Raw genomic sequence first — 7,576 nt, 5'->3', positions numbered from 1 at the left:
AGAGCACATATCCTTCAGGGTGTGGCCACTTGTGGAGAGCTGGGATATGCCGAAGGAAACTACTGCCGACTCCAGTGAAGGTGGCCTGGTTCGATTGAGATATACCTTCAAGTTTAGAGAGAAGTTTGACAAGCCAAACGATGACTGGTTGAAGTGTCTTGAAGCTACCAGTGACGAGCTGCTTGGAACATATTCCAAAGCCGAAGATGATGCCTTGTCCGTAGCCTTTGGGGGCCGAGGCAAGAAAAGATTAAACAGGGTATTTGATGCGATTGGCTTCGTGTATCCTGATTATCACTACCCGCTATGAAGGCAGGGAAAGAAGAGAAAGGTTGCCGCTCTGGTCACCACAGCTGTACCGAAGGGGAAAAGTGAAGGTTCTGACCCACCGGCTGCGATATATCGAACCGGCCATAGTGCCTGAATTCGGTGAGGGGACCTCTTCAACTACCGAGGCAAAACAAGTTGCCTCCATCACGCAGAGCACTGAAGAGCCGATTGTAGTGCCGAAGGTGCCTACAGTCGGGCCAGTCGAAGCTAAGGATGATAAGGTCGAAGAGCCAAAGGTGGGAAAAACAAGAAAAAATGCCATAAATTCTAAGCCCTCCAGCAGAGGCAAAACTGTCGAAGGTGCCAAAGGCTCCTGCCGCAACTCCCAAGGGGAGGAGGATGGCCAGCGTGCTGGATGCTGTGTTAGAGACCACAAAGGCCTTGAGCCCCGCTCCTACTAAGGAAATTGCTGAAGCTGCCAAAGTCCAAGCTGAAGCCGAAGCTGGGCCTTCAGCGCCTATTGAGACAAAGACTGTCACGCCTGAGGACAAGGTTGATCAGCAAACTTCAGGTACTGGAATGGCAGTAGGGAAAAGTATGGCAGAAAAAGCAAAATCTCCTGCCCCCGAAGCTCCAGTCGAAGATATTGATTACATTTTTTGACATGCTTCGGGGAAAAAATATCCGAAGAAGAAGTCCTAGAGGTCAAACACTATGCCCAAAAATAAAATATCCTAAGGGGGCCTTAGTATTTAATGGCACTAATGAAGATGATTTCCTGTACTATCTCCCGGACAACAAAGAAATATCCATTTGCCGGGAGATAGCTAAAAGTATGGGATTTCCGAAGCTTAAAGAAGGTCTTTCGGTTATGTCAAAGGATGATCTTGCTGATAGCCTGGCGTACAACAGTATAAAGGTATGGAAGCTAACTTTTAAAGTTGGAAATGAAGAATTTTGTTGCTATACTTAATTATTTCTTTTTCTTGCAAGGTTTAATTCTTAGTAATGCCTTGAGGGCACAAAAGAGCGCTAAAGACGAAGGTTGATCAATAGCTCTTAGCAATCTTCGGTCGGAGGTAATTGAGCTAAGAAACGAAGGTTTGGAAAAAAACAAAATTTTGATTTCATTGGTGAATAAAATAAAAGAAGACAAAGCTAAGTATAATGCTCAGGCCGAAGCCCAAAAAGCCGAGGTTGAAGACCTTCAAAAACAACTAGCCGAAGCTAATGAGAAGTGCGCACTCGCACAGGCTGACCAAGAGATTAGTGAATATTGGAGGAATAAACTAGAGAAAAATGTAGAAGAACTTCGCGAATCCAAGGAAAGGTGTTTTGAAAAATCCTTGGATTGCGTGAAGAAATTAAAAACTAGCTTCTCCAAAGTGGGCGCCTACTCTTCTGAAGAAAATTTTATCCGAGGCGACCCTGAGGGCGTTATTGAATGGATAAGTGGAGAAGTCAAAGCTTTCGAAGAAATCTTAAATGATCGTGGGGATATTTGTGCTTTCTCCGGTTCTAGGGGAGTTGCAGCTATTCTGGAGAAGGCAGGATGCGAACATGTGAAAACTACAGCGAATGCCGAAGCTGCCTTCTCCGTAGATGATACAAAAGATCCTTCAGCCGAAGCAACTTTGATGGGTGGAAAATTCTATTCTGATGTCTAGGTGAACGGTGGCCGAGAATTGGTCCATGAAATTATAAAAAGAATGAAAAGGACACCCATGACACCTGAGAAGAAGCTAGGCGAGCTAAAGAGGCTGCTAAGCGCGAAAGACGCATAGGTTTTATTTTTGAATTTCAGCTTCGGTACTTACTTTGTGTCTTCGAACTAATAGTTTATCTATTACAACTGAGCTATCACCGCCACCGGATCCGTACAATCCCCTAGCTGATCCAGAGATGGAGGAAGCACTGGATATAATAGGCATTGCTAATTCTATTATGGACGAAGTCGTTGACAAACTTTTGAACGAAGTCGCAGAAAAAGTCCTCAAAGAAGAGTAGACTTATTTGTAAGAATATTTTGTAATATTTGATGTATGGAACAATTTAAGGAAGATTTCTATTGTAACAGAACAATGTAACATTTGATGTTTATAATATTGAATCGATTATGTAAGCTATTGTAATTTATTTCTTTGCTATGCATGAAACATACACACACTACTGGAATTTCTCTCTTTGACGAGAACCAAATACTTTGCCAAGTGTTTTTTTGGCACTCGGCAAAGAAGCTCTTTGCCAAGTGCCACACAAAAAACTCTCGGTAAAATAAAACACTCGACAAAGAAGCTCTTTGTCGAGTGTTTTATTTTTGACACTCGGCAAAGAGCTCTTTGTCGAGTGCTTTTTTGACACTTGGCAAAGAGCTTCTTTGCCGAGTGTCAAAAATATAACACTCGGCAAAGAGCTCTTTGTCGAGTGTTTTTTTTCAACACTAGGCAAAGACAGTTTAAAAATCACATTTTAAAGCAGTAAATTAATTCAAATTAAAAAGGTTTCAACTACAATTTGTATAACACATCATGATGTACATTTTATATTTTGAACATTTCTTCATATGAAAAACTAAAAATAAATTTGTTCATAAAACCTATATCTCTATCGTAGTTTATGAAACTACGAGAGAGATGTATAGAATTTGTGCATATTGTTAGAACCATCATGTGAGATGAACAAATGACCAAACAACCAAAATAAACTATGTAGATCTTGAGAAGTTATAGAAGTTTGTAGTTGATAACTTTTTCATTTGAAGTCATATTGTCAACAAAAACTACGTTTGAATTTAAAAATTTTAAATTTTGATTTTTGAAGACGATCTCGAAAGAAAAACCCACCAACATGAAAGTTGTAGGTATTGAAGAGTTATGAAACTTTGTAGTTGACAATGTTTTGGTTTGAAATCATCTTGCCATGCAAAACTATGTTTGAATTTTGAAATTTGAATTTTTCAAACTACCTCGGATGAAAAAACTACCAAAATAAAAGTTGTAGGTCTTGAAATGTAATGAAACTTTGTAATTGACAATCTTTTGATTTGAAATCATCTTATCATTGAAAAATTCGTGTGAAGTTTTCAAATTTAAAATTCAAATTTTGTAAACGGCCTCGGATGTAGAAACTATTCAAATAAATTTGTAGATCTCAAAAAATATGCAACTTTATAGTTGGTCACATTTTCAAATAAATTCATTTAGTGCCTTAAATAATCAAATTACTCTCGGTTTGTTATAGTATATGAGGAATGAAAACGTAATATAGATGTAATTGGTGTAGTAGTGTAGTGGTATAGGAGGGTATGCGCGAGAGAGGTTGCGAGTTCGAATCTCAATATTTACAAAACATGTAAATTTGATTCAAAATAATAGTGAAAAATTATAGAGTGATGGGTAAGGTAATAGGTGGTAGGGTTGAAGAGTTGTTTCTATAATTTTAAAAAATGTTTTTCTGTTTTTTGGATTTTTTTCGATTCTTAATTTGCCGAGTACTTTTTCGGATAAAATATTTGTCGATAAGCACTCGGCAAAGAACCCTTTGCCGATAAAATATTTGCCGAGTATTCTTTGTCGAGTGTTACACTCGGCAAAGGCTTTGCCGAGTGTAAAATAGCCTTTGCCGAGTGTCTTAGACACTCGGCAAAGAACGCGATTCCGGTAGTGACATATCGCTTTTTGAGCCTTCGGCGAAAAAACACCTTCCCTTATTTTCATGCTTCATAAAGAAGGATGCCCCTTCTAGGGCAGATCTAATAAAATTGTCACCTGAAGCTTGCTTCGTGCCTTGGCACATTTTTATTCAACGAAGTGTTGCCTAAGATTTGCTTCGTATCCAATCATTCTGTTGATGCGATATGATGTATGATGTGATGCTGTGCTAAATGATGCAATGATATGATGCAATATGATGATGATGTTCGAACACCCACTCATACACCCATACTGCAACATGGAAGACTCTGCATCCCCTTAGGAACGTCTTTTGATTCTTTAAGCTCTACATCCCCTTAGGAACGACTTTTGAGCTTCTTCACCTTCTATTTCGGTGGTATAAGTTCTGCATCCCCTTAGGAACGACTTTTGAACTTCTTCGTCTTATATTTTGGCGGTATTTGGCTCTGCATTCCCTTTAGAACGACCTTTGAGCAGAAAACTTAAGCTGCGCTCCCTTAGGAACGACTTTTTGTATCTTCGTCAATTCTTTGCTCTGCATTCCCTTAGGAACGACTTTTGAGCTTCGAAATTCACTTCGTTCCTTTAAGAGTCGTCTTTCGAGCTTCGTAAATCTATGAAGAAGATATATTCCATTCTGGTGTAGGCAGAATTGTTACAAGAAATTGAAACCAAGTTCTTCATTACTTGTTTTTCATATAGAAAGTAAAATGGCATAAAAGATAAAAGTACTTCAGAAGTAGGATATTCCTTAGTATATGTGCTTCGATTCTGGTACAGTGCTGTTGACTGTACGAGCTTCGGACTCCTCCCTGAAATCGCATTGCTGTTGGGGGTGCTGGCGCCCTTCTGGCTGCTAGCCTTGGGTATGAGTAGGTGGCAATTGTGGTGGCAGTGGAAGCTGAGGCCAGGATGCTTGTGAATGGCTTGCCGAAGCAACAGAAGCTGCAGGTTGATTGCCCACATATTCTGGTATATAGGGAGAGTAGCATAAAGCAGTATGTAAAACCTGCTTCGGTTGGTTCTGCCGGGCTTCTGCTTCAGCAATCTCTTTTTGCTTCTGAATGGTAATCTGGCACGTTCTTGTAGTATGGTCCTTGTCTTCACCATAGAATAAGCAATAGATTATCCTGGGCTGATCCCCATATCTTCCTCCGAAGCCCCTGCCGCCTCTGCCCCTTAGAGCTGGTGGCTTGAAGGAGCTTTGTTGCTGTCTTGAAGACTGTGAACTGTGTTGTGGTCTCTGAAACTGACTTCCTTTGTCATCACTCTGACTGGAGCTATGGATTGATCTGACATGCCTAAGGTGGATTCTCCCTCCGAAGCCCCTAATCATCTCAGAAAACCTATAAGCTTCTTCCCTTCTTTGGCAGAAATCATTATCAGCCCAGATGTACTCATCCATTTTCTGAAGCAGCTTCTCCAAAGTCTGGGGGGGTTTCCTGGCGAAGTATTGAGTTGTGGGCCCTGGCCGAAGACCCTTGATCATGGCCTTAATGACGATTTCATTGGGCACTGTAGGCGCTTGTGCTCTTAGACGCAAGAACCTTCAGACATACGCCTGAAGGTACTTCTCTTGATCTTGTGTGCACTGGAACAAGGCCTGAGCAGTGACTGGCTTTGTCTGAAACCCTTGAAAACTGGTGACCAGCATGTCCTTAAACTTCTGCCATGACGTGATTGTCCCTAGCCGGAGAGAAGAGTACCATGTCTAGACCACACTTCGGACTGCCATGACAGCGGCGTTGCCTCCATATGAGGATATTGTTGCCTCATAGCTCATCAAAAATTGCTTGGGGTCCGAGTGCCCATCATACATGGGAAGATGGGGTGGCTTGTATGATGAAGGCCATGGTGTAGCCTGCAGCTCTGCTGACAGAGGAGAAGCATCATCAAAAGTAAAATTTCTATGGTGGAAATCATCATACCAAACGTCATCATCGTAGGAACTGTCCTGGTGAAGCTCTGTGCGTTGAGGTCGTCAGTCCTGGTCATCTTGGGTGAGATAACGCATTTCCTCAGCGGCTTCATCGATCTTCCTCTGAAGATCAGCAAGACGAAGCATCTTCTCCTTCTTTCTTTGAACCTGTTGATGAATGGCTTCGAGATCCCTGATCTCTTGGTCCAACTCTTCGTCCTGAGGCGTCGGACTTGTAGCCTTCCTTTTTTGGCTTCGGGCTTCACGCAATGTGTCCTGGTTGACATCCAGTGGCTGCAGTGCAGCCCCTAGCCCTGAAGCTTTCTTCGGCGGCATGACGAAGGTCACAGCTTGCCGAAGGTGGTCGAATGAGTTCCACCGGAGGTGGGCGCCAATGTTGGTCACTTGTTCTCAAATGCTATGAGTTAAGAACAAGGCAACACAAAATATCAATAGTTAAAGTCCTTCGTCCTTCGAAGCATTATCTCCCTTAGGATATAATGATCTTCAGACGAAGGTTGTGAAGGACATACCTTTATCATCTCAGTATATAATAATGGCAATGAAGACATATGAAACATGGAAAGTAACATGAATAATCATCTAATATTATCAAAACATTTCTATTATATTATCATGAGTGAATATGAACAATATCGAGTTACATTTATACCTTCGGCTTGACAGAAGGTAAAAAGCTTGAGAGTAACGTGCGAGTCACAATACTAGTCAGCGTGAACAGTACGGTGCTACTGTTCATCTATTTATAGGCACGAGACGCAGCCTGTGTAAATTACACTCATGCCTTTTATGTTTACTATTGACTTAAGGAAAATTTACTGAGGACTAGATAGCCTTTTTCTCTTTAAGTCGGTTCCATTTTCCGCCGCTGAGCCGAAGCTTATCTTCGTGTAGCTTCGGAGCTGGTTCATCCTTCTCTCGAATCACGCTTTTCATATCGTGTACAACTTCATCCTAATGCCGAAGGTCCCTTTTAGAAAACATATCAGCTATGTTTTTGAGGACCTTCGAAAGATGAAGACCCCCAACAAATATAACGTTGCAACCCTATTTGATACTGGTACCATGACCCCTAATTAATATGGCTGCTACAATCCTAACTAATACGCACAAGCATAAATGACACATTTGAGAGTCCTACAAAATAACAACCTAAGCAATCAAATGGTAGGGCCACGTCAAAACTCCTTTTTATAAGACCCCTAATCGGTATGTCTATACATGCCTCTGAAGATTATAAAAAGTAGAAACATAAGCATGAATGCAAAACCAATAACATTGATTGGTATACTTGTGACCCTGACCTATATGCATGATGCGATCAAGGTCATAACATAATTCATGTTATGTTGTTATATTGTGAACTCTAATCACAACTCATGTGGGACCCTAAATAAAAGTGGTGGTATGCATAAGATGTCGTGAAGGAAAACTATAATAAAAACATAACTTGTTCAGTCAATCATATTTATGTAACCGTGTAATCAGGAGATATAATGCATATAACCAAATTCAAATGATGACATATATATTGAAGAATTAAATGTAAAATAGCAATGACCATTGAATTTTTTATTGGATGAACTTTATCACATGATTGCACGGTTACACTGACATGATTGTTTATACATTATATATTATATATTCTCAACTAAATTGCTATTATGAAGATAATTTACTACAAGTTACATAG

This window comes from Zea mays, chromosome 2, assembly GCF_902167145.1.
Source record: "Zea mays cultivar B73 chromosome 2, Zm-B73-REFERENCE-NAM-5.0, whole genome shotgun sequence".
NCBI lineage: Eukaryota > Viridiplantae > Streptophyta > Magnoliopsida > Poales > Poaceae > Zea > Zea mays.
Note: the sequence above shows the minus strand (reverse complement) of the source record.